This window comes from Passer domesticus, chromosome 2 (genome assembly GCF_036417665.1).
Source record: "Passer domesticus isolate bPasDom1 chromosome 2, bPasDom1.hap1, whole genome shotgun sequence".
Taxonomy (NCBI): Eukaryota; Metazoa; Chordata; class Aves; order Passeriformes; family Passeridae; genus Passer; species Passer domesticus.
In genome coordinates this window covers 80828806-80841853 of record NC_087475.1, presented here as the reverse complement: position 1 = coordinate 80841853, position 13048 = coordinate 80828806, and the positions used below count along the sequence as shown (strand labels likewise).

Below are 13048 nucleotides of genomic sequence, written 5' to 3'. Positions count from 1 at the left end.
TGACTCCTTAGAGCAATGCTGGAAAAAAAATTAGTCGTATTTGCAAGATTCAGAACAGGATGTGATTTGCAAGTGGTCGTGTCTCTATCACAGTTGAGTATCTTTGATACTTTCAACAAAATAAAAAGCATAAATTTCCCACTTTGATGTAAACAAAAAGGTTTGCTAAGAAAAGCTGTTGTTTTTCATGAATGTTGCATTCTCTTATCAGTTTATACTGAAGTGGCTTAGAAGGCATGATGGGACTTATTAGTCATGGGCGTAATGTTTTGGTCAGCTTTCGGCTTACAGGGAGTCACAAATGTATGTGTGCATTTGTATGTGTGCATTCAGACCTTTGCTGTGTCACTGGATTCCTGATGATATGCCTAAGCTCTAACAGCTGGTCACAGTGGTAGAAAGCTCCAAACTGAGAAGCAGGGTTGAGCTCTCCAACTTTAACCCTGTGGGGACTGCAGGTGGGCAGTGTTATGAGATATTTTAAGAGTTTTATTTGCAGCTTAAATATGTAGCTTAAATACAGCGCTGCCCCCTCCCCCCCCGCCTTTTGCACCCTTTCCCCAGCCCAGATAATGAAAAGTGCACCAGTAAGGTTTGATAATTTAATTTCTTAGCTTATATCAACTTCAGGTGCTAAGTGGATAATTCATTGTTATCATTAAGAGCATAACTGAAGTTGATTCCACTGTGCTGACCGCAATTTTATTTTTCAGCCCTGAGGTTTGACCAAATGTTTGTTTCAGGTGGATTCTCCTATCCTGTTTAAGTACTCTTCAGCTTTACTTTGTATGGCTGTTCCAACTGGTTGTTGTTAGCCTGAAATCAAACCTAAATATTGAAAAAGGTTGAACAATAATGTCTGGAGGTTGCACTGGTATAAAAATGGTTCACCTTGGGAAATTCATATCTATATCTAGCTCCCTGTACTCTTTAAGAGCTTATGGGTCTGAGTCAGCCTCGTGTTTATTTTGCAGCATTGCTTTGGGTAGAGCTGCTGCTGTTTTTTCACTGATGTGTGAGATCAGAGCATGCCTTGTGGAGTTTAACTCTTTGCACTCACAGCAATAAGCTGTGAAAGCTTTGTGAGCCGATTTTCAGCCAAGTGATATTTGCTGCTCCCATTTTTCCCCTGCCTTTTTATTAGGGCAGCAGAGGGAACTTGAACCTCTGGAGAGATGGCAGTGAAAGCTTAGAAGGAGCCCAGGCTTGACAGTGTAGCCTTTTTATCAAACAGGCTTGGATGAATCCACACATTTATGCAAATTTTATTCAGTTTTGACCCAGTGCAAGGTTTTGCTTCAGCAAAAAAATAAACCCTTTAAATCTCATCAGCTTGGATGTTTTAACAGTGCTAATGCACACAAACCTGTAAGTTGTGTTGAGTCTGCCCACAGTTCCCTCCTTTCCCAGAAGCCTGGCTGAGAGAAATGTGCAGAGTACACTAGCACAGTGAGAGTTGAGAGTTTCTGCAATGTATTTGAGGATGTTACTATCTTAACTGGACACTTCCCCACCCCCACTCACCATTTTATATTATTTCTAACATCTGTGTTCTAAAGGAAGACTGAAAAGTTTCTGTGTCTGGCAGCATACAAATACCTGGATTCAGATGATTATGAATTTAATTTGCTGGCCCTTAAATACTTGCCTTCGCTAACACTGCACTCTAGTGACTTGCACCATTGTGTTTGCTGTGCTCGCTCTTATCTTCCAGATTTGTGTGCCCCTAGATATTGCTTGTTCAGCTGTTGCTGTTCAGCTTAGCTTTCCAAATTCTGGTTGCCTGTCCATGCTACAGCCCTCTGCTCACAGCAGAGGCTGAGCTCCTGCAGCTTTTTTCTGTCCCTCTTGCCCCTGTCTGAGAGAGCTGTGAATCTACCTGTGCTGAATGTGTGGCATTGATGGCAAAACTGCTAATGCCACTTAAGTCCAACTTTGGCAGTGATGGAGAAGTAATAACTGAAGAGTTACACAGTGGGTCCTGGACAGAGCATCATTTAGTGATGTGAAATGCATTTCTGACTTGGCTGGAAGATGCTATTATTAGCTCTCGTACATTTGCAAAGGGCTGTGTGGTTTGTTAGCTTTCTTGTGGTGTTGGTTTTGAATAACTTCACATCAGTTTAAAGCTTAGGATATTGAGAGAATATAAAGGGAAATACTGGAAATGTGACAGGTAGCATATGGAAATAAAGATTGACAGGAAAAGAGGTCATAGCCATCAACACTATTATAGCAATGTGCAGAGATAAATGCAGAATCCATGTTGCAAAACTGTTCCTTTAATTGGAAAATGGAGAATTTCTTGGCACAGTAGTTAAAGTGTTGGAAGTATAGGGTATGTAAAGAGAAATGGTATTTTTCTTTTTTATACACTCTTCTGTGGGCTAGCAAATGTGAAATACGATTACTTATGACTTCTGTTCATTTAAAAGGACACTTCATTACCAGTTTTATGGCTTAAGTTTCCAAAGTTAAATTCTTTATTTGTATAGCTGAGATTATATTAAATTTGATATTCACACTTAACACAATTGGTAAATTTGGATCTCTGTTCTTAATAGTCAAAGAATCACAGACTGGCTGAGGTGGGAAGGCACCTCTGAAGGCTGTCTAGTCCGAGTCTCTGCTCAGAGCAGGGCGAGTGAGAGCAGGTTGCTCACAGCCATGAGCAGTAGAACTTGGAACATTTGCATGGAGGGAGATTTCATAATCTCTCTGGGTAACATGTGCCAGTGCCTGACCATCCTCATGGTGGAAAAGTGATTGTGTGGTTTTTTCTTACATTTAAAAAGAGTTTCCTGTATTTCAAATTGTTCCCATTGTGTCTTTGCCATAATAATATTCCTCATGTAAATAATTTCTATTCATCCTTTTGTTAAATTATATTGGCTCATTCATCGTTCTAATTTCCTAAAAAAATTAGAATTTTTTTTTTTTTTTCATAAGGAATGGAGCTGAATCAGGGCAGAATTTTTTTTTTTCCCAGAAATCAAAATGGCAAGTTAGGTCTTCAAAAACTAGTATATATAATTGAATAAGAACTCTCATCGCTTTCTGTCTGCCTCCCCCCACCCCCATTTTTATATGTGAGAAGGTTGTTGATCCTCCACCACCCCATTAAGGGTTATATTTATGAGCAAATAATATTTTATAAGATCCTTCTTATAAGTTGCCTCTTCAGTGGATGTATTATGTCATAAAATTTATTAGATACAATATCAGATTTCTGATTTTTTAAGAGTGTCATAAAAAATAAAACTTCTGTGGGGAAAAAAGAAAGGCAGTAACAGCAGTAAGATCTGAAGCTTCTTTCCCCACTTTCCTCTTCCTTAATTAACTTAAAATTGCACTGGACAATCCTCAAGTAATGTGCAAAAGTGGCATTTAATAGAAATTATTAAGAAACTTTCAGCTGTCCTCTGGGAATATGCCTTAGTGCTTCTGTGTTCTTAAGGCTGCCAAAAATATCCCCAGTAATTCTCAAACTCTTTTGGCAGATGAAGGCAGAATGACTGGTTTTACAACAATCAAGATCAGATGGTGGCAGATCTATCATACACTTTTCTATATTAAGAAATATGTACACTGGGAAATAAGCCGTGATCATACGTTCCTTCTCTTTCCATCAATTTGTTGCTAGCAAGTTACTGTTAGCATTGGCGTCTGTGAAAAATGGAAGACAGTGAGAGTTCAAATCAGTTGTGCTCTATGTGCTTTTTATTTCAAGAATTCTTAGTGTGGTATCACAGCTGTCTCAGGAAAAAAAAAATCATTTTCTCTTTCATCTAATATTGAGAAACTGTCAGACACACTTTGATACTTCCATGGCTTGAAACAGCGGTGACCACAAAGACAAAATACACCTTTTCTGCTAGGTCTTTGTATTTTCCAGTGAGAGGTGAGCTTATACTGTTGGCAAGAGAGACCGCCTTTGTTCTGCTAAGATGTATCATTCTAGCTGTGGATGAGTCTTGGGAAACAAAAGCATTTAATTTGCTATCCCAACCAAGTGATCTTGTGAGAAACTACAGCTAAAACCACAAAGCATTTCTGCTGCATTTGCAGGAACAACCTTGGCTCTTTTTGTATCTGTCTGTTTCTTTTGAGGACTTCCTACACCTTTCTTCGTAATTTTGTTTTCCTAAGGGTTTTGTTCTTAAGAGTTACTTTTACATTTTTCTTGTAGTTATCTTCAAGCAGTTTTCCAGTCCACGAGAAGCACTTGTAAAGTTGCTTCTGCATAAGCTTCAAGTAAGCCTGGTACATGCCTGTAAAATTGTAATTCCATTCATGCTGAAAATGCAAAATGTTCTCTTGTCAGGGTGTGCACTCAGTCTTGCTGAATGGTTGCCACCATCACAGTGATTTAAGTCATCTCCTGTTCAAGGATGTAGTTTTGCCAGCTAAAATGGACAGTAGTATCTGCATCCAATCTTAAATCAGGACAACCCTTATTTTCCTTCATTGTGTTGAGTCAGACTGCATGTCCAGTCAGGCATCCTCTAGTCAAAGATAAATGAATTGGCTCAGATCTGAAAACTCTGATTGAGGAGTCATACTAGTCTCAGTTCCTTTAGGTAGTTTGTTCCACAGCTACAACTCAAAGCTTGACTTTTGGCCTGTCTTGTTTACTGGTCTACATGCAAAATAAGAAAAGGATTTAAAAGTTCCATTTCCTTTAGTTAGAGGTTTGTAATATAAGCTATAATTACTTTCCTCTGTTATAAAGAACCCAGGTCTGGATTCAGGAAGCAGGGATGCTGCGAGAGCCCAGAAGGTCGATGGTTTGTTACAATTATTCAGGAGTCTGTTGATGGGAATGCCTGCCCTGGTGTTCCCAGCATCTGGCCTGTGTCAGGCTGAGAGGGAAGCTCCATTCGTTTTTTCTCTTTTTTTTTTTTCCCTTCTGATCCAGAGGATAGCCACAGGAGGATACCTCCCTGGCTCCCAGCCAGACCCCGGAGCAGTGCTGCTTTCCTCTGGGTTTCCCCACGCGGTTTGTGCCTTCGCTCTGCCATCTCCTTAGCAACTCGGAGCACACCAGCAGCACTCAGCCACACGGCCCCCGGGAGCTGCAGCTCTATTTGTAGGCAGCTGAGCCTGGATGAAAATTTCCAGAATGCTCTGGTAAGGCCTCTATGGGCACAAAAAACTTAAGGGTCCTGCAAAAGGATCTGGTTTGGCACCTTATCTCAAAGTCCTGCCCTTCGCAGGATGCTCAATCTTTGCAGTAAAGCTCACTCACTCTGATACATAGCAAGGATTTGCTGTTTACATAGCTGCTTATTAACGTTTCAGGAATCATGTTCCCTGTAACCCAGGTTAGGAAGTGAAATGCAGGTGCAAAAACAACAGCCTGGGGTAATATCATGTTGTAACAGGCAAAGTGTCAAGGATGAAGCCATGTCTGTGATGTTTTAGATTTTTTTATTTCAGGGATATGGCTTAGTGAAATCTTAGAAAACAGGAGAGGAAAATAATTTTATGAGCTTTGTGGTTAGGTTTGGTTTTTTTTAATTATGTTTCTTCAGGCTGAATTCTACATCAAAACCAAGATTTAATCACTGGTTATATTGCTTACTGTTGTTCTGCGAAGGTTTATTGATTCAAGCATTTCCCTTAGTCATGTGGCTGAGAAATTAAATAAAGAATGTGTGGTGGTTCTAAGAACAACTCCAAGTATTAAAGAAATAAATCATAATCAATTAAAATGGGTTTGTTGATCACCTTGAGTGGGACACCTGTTTTCATGAACTTTTCATGTATACTGAACTGAAACTGTGACACACCCCTGAACAATTTAGTATTTATTGGGAGATAATACTTTTTAAGTGAAATCTGATGAGCTTTGTTGAAGTCCTGAAGTTACTGTATATCTGGTTGTATGGCAAATTTGTATTTTTTTTCTTGACAAAATCATAATTAAAGACTTCCACGGGGTAGTGAGTTTTTTCTTGTCTTTAATCCTTGTATCTGGAGCTCATACAACAGTGTAGGAGAATTTTGTGTCCTGATCCTAGGGCATCCCTCCCAGATTTCCCTCATAACCTGTATTCCCTGCAAAGGACTGCTAATGGGAATAGCCTTGGAGGAAATGTCACTCCACTTTTGAAATACTCTTCGATGTCTCAGAGTCATTACTGGAATTGTTCTCCTGGACATCATGGGGAGAAGATAATGCCTGTCTTAGACTGGAGGAACAAGGAAAGTCCAAAGCAACATTTCACCTACTCCACTTGGTAGGAATGTATGAATTACGTGCTTTTGTGTGTGCTTCTACATGCAAGGATACCATGGTGAGCTGAAGATGTGTGCTGTATAGGCAGGCTGATTGACAGCCCAGCTGGTGCAGATCAGTAATTGGAAATTCATTGCACATAAATCTTCTAATACTTACCATGAGACATGGGAAGGAGAATATCTGAGCTCTAAAGGAGTTAACTCTTTCAGGGCCATCTCTGAAGATGTCCAGCTTTCCAACTAGCAAGACTGTTCAATTATTTCTCTTTAAATCCTTCATTTCTTGTTGTAGCAAGGAGAGTGCTGGTGGAGGAAAAAGCCACCACCATGTGCTTCAATTTATAGCATTTAGGTGAACAGCCTTAAATGTTTAATATTTATTTCTTTTACAAGTGCAGCTTCAGATTGTCTTGGAAAAGTCATCTTTGTATTTGGTGGTGAACACATTTTTGCCTCTACAAAATGCATCTTGCACATGTTGCCTGCCAATTTCATGTCTGATTTACCTGATTTGTGTCTCCACATTGGTGGGCTTATTGTATGTTTGTCCATGTGCCAGCAGACTCTGCAACTGTATTTTAAGAGGTCTGTTCATGTCTAAATATTTATATTCTTTTCCATGAGGCTGAGACTGATTGTATGTGCTAGCAACTTCATCCTTGCCCCCCCTTCTTCCCCCAGTCCAAGTGTGTGGTTTTGGTGCGTTTTCCTTCTCGCTTGATTTCAACACTCTGGTGATTTCCACAATACAGTTCTGAATGTATAATTGGTTTCTGGTGACCACATTTTTTCTCATTTATTTTGGACTGCCTCTTCTGTTACACACATATTTGTCTCTTCATTAATGTCAATGTGAATTACAGATGAGAGGCTAAGTGTGGATAAATTAGTAGCTACACGAAACGGAAGGCGGCATTTAACTTGGTGAATTATTTGTGTGGGCACAGGACAGCTAATGAATACCTGAGGATCTGAACAAAACAGGCAGTGCCAGCATGCAGGGCTCCACTGTCAGCAACAGTTCACTGCGTGGTGGCTGTGGAAGATGGGCTCCATGGGGGGCAGTGCATCCCTGCTGGGTTTTAAGGCCCACTCTTCTGGCAAGTGCTGTGGGTAGGTGGAAGTGCTGGTTGTGGTTTTGGAGCCAAAAGTTGTGCTTGCCTCTAAGGAGCAGTTGTCTGTGTGCAGTAAATAGAAGATTGAATAGTTTGCATCTCAGTCCATAATGTATTGAGACTTCTCTTGACCCTTAAAATGGTGTAAAACAGTCCAGAATGGTGTTTCTTGCTGTAAAAATACTGTGCTTGGATGAAAGCCTTTCTTCAAGATGGGCCATGTTCTCTGCTTCACTGCCTGTGGTAACACTTTATTCATTTATGTCAGGAGAAAACCTTTTGTCTTCAGCTGAACAACTTCTGCTTTGCTTGCGGTGCCCTACAGAAACATTACAAGAGGTTTCCTTAAAGGGAAGCACTTGGCTATTTTCTGAGCTCACTTTCAAAGTACTCTGAATTAATTATAAATGAGTAAAGCTGTCTGGCTCTTGATTACACAATTGCCTATCCTGGATTCCCTCTAATGAAATGTAAGCTGGTCCAATCGCAGTAAAATGGGAGATACCTTCTCTCCCTCCCTGTCTTATGAGCTGAGCTATTCTCAGATCTACTGTTCTGATTTTTTTTTTAGGCTGCAATTCTGCCAGCCTTCCATTTCCTCCCCTCTCTCCTTGCTACCTGATTTTTATTAGTCTTTTCTTTTGGCTGCACTTAGGCCCATACCCTGTTATAATTTCTATTGAAAGTAGTTAACATGCAGTGATGCGGTGGCTTTTTGCACTGAACTAGCACAATGCATTTTATTTATTTAAAGGATTCTAAGTGCCTATAGTGTCTAAGTGTTTGACAAACACATAAAAATACACAGAAGTCAAGCACTTAGCTGCCCCAAGAGGATGGGTTTCCCTCTGTGTCTGCCAGGAACATCCATAAACCCTATTATTCATGAACCACGTAGCTTAGTAACAATTAAACTGAAGTCTTTGCTTTCTATGTAGTGAACCCTGACCTGTTGTCTCCATTGTTTGCCACAACCTGAACCTCAAAGGATATGCTGTATTTTATCCCATTTCTCTTCTTCTTCCCTCATTTTTATAGTGCTGGGTATTATGGGCTGCAGTTCTGACTTTAGTCACATTTTCACTTGGTTTACCACCTTCAGATGGGGTGGGAGATTGCTCAATGCAAGTGACATGGACGTCCTTTACTCCGACATTTTTATTTTCTGTAAAACATCAGAAGTTAAGGAGCTGTGAAGTCTTGGTTTGGACTGTAATAACAGTGTATAAGATAAAGACCCCAGCCTGAGTTCTGCGGTGGAGGTCATTGAATCCAATTGAATCACTGCACTCATGGTGGAGATGGTGCTCCTCTGTCTTCTTCTCATTGAGTCTCTTGGCCTGGGTGTCCAGCACTGCTCTTGACCTTTCTACTTGTTGAGGAAGGATGAGTTCAAAATGAGTTAGGTAAGTGACAACCAGGGCAACGTAATGTATTCACCCCTGCTCCTCTCCCCTCTTCCTTGTGTTGGTTTAGGGAGTTGAAGACAGGCTATGAAAATGGATGAAGCTGTGAGTTTTCTTCTCATGACAATACTGTAGAATCTAAGGAAAATGGATTCTTCTGAGCTTTGTTTTCTCATCTTTGCTGGAGAGAGAAAACCAAGAGTTCGGAGGTCCTCCTGAGGCTGGCTGAGGTTTGCCTTGAAAAGTAGACTGAGTTGCCATCCTCCCTGCCTTTGGGATTTGAATCCCACGTTGATGAATGCTGTTTAGTCCCAGAATTACCAGAGGGCTGATACATACCTATTACTGTGCCATCCTTGGAGTCATGTACATTGAAACTAAGTTGAAAGGGGAGATCTGACCCTTTATTATTTTATCTTTTTAATGGGATGTTCTCTCTTCTACCGATCCCCCAAGGTTAGACCATCTGCCTTTTTCTTACAGGGTGCTGCATTTTTTCATTTGCTCACTTCCAGCTGCCTTTGCCAGGACCTCTAGCCCTGAAGCTGCTTTTGTGGAGTATCCACAACCTTCAGGACTCATTCCCAAACTGGTGCTTGGTTTGATAAAGGCATCAGCCCTGAGAGTTTTAACCTTCAGCAACCATAGCAACCAGCCTCGTATCCTTTGAGGAAGTAGTCCTGAACACAAGTAACTTTAAAGACCCATGCACTTTGCTTCAGAAGACCTCCCCAAAATGGATGGAAATTGTGACTTGATGACATTTAGGAAATAGGGCAGAACTTGTAGAACATTTGTTCTGAGAATGACAGAAACTGTCAAAATTGTAAGACAATTACACTAATGCAACCTCTCTTAATAAAGGGGACATCAGTCTGGCTATGCTGGAAGCCTGTTAGAAATAGATGGTTTTTCAGAGTGATATCTCTATTTTCTCTTTCTTCCTCTCTAAATGGTAACTGAGACCTATATAGGTAAAACCACAGAATATGAGGCATTTCTGGGGGAGGGTGGGCAGGGGAAGAGGAGAAAGGAGTGGGAAAGAGCTTTGGTGAGAAAAGCTTTACCAAACCAGTGGACAACCATCAGAGGAGAAAATTTTATTTTTACCTATTAATCTGGAACTAACATGCTTGAGCTCCAGCTTGACCTTCAGGGATGTCCATCAAATGGGAGGGTGAGCTCAGTAGTAATCACCCTATCGTGGTGTGCCTGCAGATCCCCCACAAGTTATCTTTCCAGAATATTCCAGGAGACTCTCAGAGGAGGTGTCCACATAAAACATGGAGTGGTTTTGACTACTCTGGTGAAAGTCATATCCTGAAAATATGCTGATGAAGGTTTTGACTGCTTGACCACAGTGACAGGGTGGTGGTTGTGGGATGTGCCAACACACTTTGAGTTCTCTTGAGCTGGCTTGCAAAAGGTGCTTAGAAAAGTTGCTGCTAAAATAAAACTGGAGAAGGAGTAAAGGATGCGAGCTTGCAGTGAGAAGGAGACATATCCTAGGCGTTTGCAATCTCTTGCCAAATTTATCCATCTCTTTTCCCACATTCTCTCTCCATTTCTGAGGAATGATGCTTAGCAGTTACTTTCTGTCTTTGAAGGTAATAGATGTGAGCATCTGTGATGTGGCAGAGTTTTTCATTTGAACTGTTATTAGCATGTGTTAGAGACATATATTCAAGCAAAGTGACACTTAAATATATTCCATGTTGTATGCCAATATCCTATAGAAAGGCCTGATGTATCAGTAACCAAAATTAGCAATGGAGCCATACTATCATATAATCTTCTCAGTGAAATCACAGACCACTACATAGCAATTTTCTTAGGTACTTGTAATGCTCTTATGCATACTTATTTTCCCTTCCCACTATCCCACGTAGTTGCTTCTTCAGTAGACTTTGGCTGCTATGTCCTAACCATCACTGCAGGCTCTTTTGGCTCTGTTAAGATACAAGTCTCTCTCTGCTTTTGAGCCAGTTCTGTCCCTAAGCTGCCAAGCTGTAGCAGTGGGGGATGGTTTCCTTGCTGCAGAGAAGGAACCAAAGCGTGGTAACTCAGTCTGAATTGGAAGAAGCGATTGGAAGTGTTGTACAAAAAAACTGCCTGAGAAGAGCTCTGTCCTGTGTTCGTGCTCAGAGTGAGTGTGGAATAGGGATAGGGATGAGACATGCATCATGGAACCCTAAACTCCTGGTAGGATTGACTGCATCAAGCTGGCAGCAGCATCACCCCAGGCTGACTCGGTGGGGCAGGCAGATGCCCCAGGAGCTGTACTGCACTACCTGTAGCTGCCTTAGGACCAACCAAGCACAGCTGAATAGTATGAATTTCTTCCAATGTTATTTTTAATTTTGTTTTCATTTCACTTCGTTCTAGAAGGAGCTCCATCTTCCCTAGTAAATTACAGATCTTTCTCATGCTAGAGTCAGAAGCATGAGAAATGTGCCAGCTGATTTAACCAAGCTTGCCTGAGTGGTTGTGTCTGCAATGAAGCCACAGTAACAGATGCTTTGTCGTGGTATGGTCACTGGGCAGAGCTGGTTGGACCCTGATTAGATGTATGTAGTCTGTGCTGATACTTGTAGCTTCACTATTGTGAACAGCAGTGCTTTTGAGTCTTGTTTAAAAATTAGGTTAGGTTTGCTTCTCTGTGCTGCAGTCAGATTTTGGGTACAGTGTCATTTACCACCCTGCTCATGCAGAGCAAGAGCATCTCTGGTGGGAAAGGTAGGAAATAACGATTGTTTTCTAAGTTTGCGTTCTATCGTATTTTGTAGGCCCTTTTCAGGAGGGTATGTTTTGCAGACTCATTGAATAAGGACTTTAAAAATATGAAAATTAGAACCAGTCAAGATTGTTTGGTCACTTGAAATAAAGTGCCTTTAAACAGTTTGTTAGCGTCATGAGGATGTAAAGAAGAGTTCCCAATTACCAGTTCACCGAAGCACAGTTGATTTGGCATAGACTACAGTGAGCCCCTCATGCCTACCTGGGTGGTATGAACACCTTCTGAAGAGCTGGGGATGGGAGTGATGCCCTGAGCCATGCAGCTCCATTTGGGATTGCTGGACCTCTGTGGTGGATGCCTTTGCGGAGGTAATCACCCAACCCCACAGACTGGCAGCTGCACATTACTGAAACTCAATTTTTAAATAGGAAATTGGCCTTTTATCTTTGATACTTGCTACATAATGGTGCAGAGCATTAGTCAGCTGAACCTCACCATGGTTTACTGCCTGGCTGTAAATTGTAATTGGCTGACTAACCTTCTCTGATGTTAAGTGCCTTAAAAGGTTGTTTTTCCTTTGTTTTAGTTTAGGTTTAGTTTCTGGCTTTATGTGTTCTCTCTGTTTATTCTGATACTAAAATGTAATTAGAAATTAAAAAGAACAAAGCAAACCTCCAACCCTACTGATATACATTAACATGAATCATCATCTCTTGAAAGTGTGTTTAATCCAGAGCTCTGCAACCTGATATACATCCCCTTCATTTGGTAAATATTTAAGATATGTGCAGACATTTTTTCACATTCTTGAGCAAAGACCGTATCACCACGTGTTCAGCCTTGTTTCTGTTTTTGAGTATTGATGTTATGAAGCTGAGGTGTGTTAAATGTTTTCTCTTTTATAATTTCTAGTATCTATTGTACTATTATGAAAACAGATACAAAGAAAGAGAGAAAAGCCTACCAATTTATTTCCCTTTTAATAATCAAAATGAGTATATTAGAAAGAAAGTGTAAGCAACTTTAAATAGTGCCAAAGGCTGTAGTCTTTGAGAACAGTTGAATTGAGAGGTTTATATAATGAACAGAGTTGATGATGCCTGTAATAAAGTGGATTAGCTGTTAGAAATTCTGTTACACCATTTATCTTTACTTAGTTAATCTTCCATGCTTGCAATTTTGGTCATATGTGCTTGTGGGGTACCCAGATAGATTGTGGTTGTCCAAAAAAGAAGGCACATTTTGGATGTCCAAAATGCTGGCACTTCCCAGGGTAGTTTCCAAAGGAGACGAAGAGAAATTTTCATAGCTTTTCCTCTGTATCACATAGTATTGCCCCCTTAGCAATCATCAGTTCCTGCCCTCAGGTAGTAATACTGACTTCTTTCTCTTTTGGTAGCAACTCTTTTTCTTTGATGCATCTTTCCATCTTGGACTTTTGCTAGGTATTCCTTACAGCTTACATGGAATTGCCTTTCAAGTGAATAAAACAAATTCTGAGCACAGTGCTGCTTCTTCCCAATAATTCTAGGCTAAATATGTGGATT

At 40.6% G+C, this 13048-nt stretch overlaps 1 protein-coding gene across 2 annotated transcripts in view; it reads left to right on the top strand.

The window, feature by feature from the left end:
* FAT3 (FAT atypical cadherin 3) overlaps positions 1-13048 on the top strand; it is a 398570-nt gene that overhangs the window by 48686 nt on the left and 336836 nt on the right. Inside the window, exon 1 of one of the 2 annotated variants that reach the window (XM_064409543.1) lies at positions 5110-5130. The exons of the other annotated variant lie outside the window; for it this stretch is intronic. The gene's annotated coding sequence lies outside the window, so the exon portion shown is untranslated. Of the gene's footprint in view, positions 1-5109; positions 5131-13048 lie in introns of those variants that run through there. 2 annotated transcript variants of the gene reach the window in all.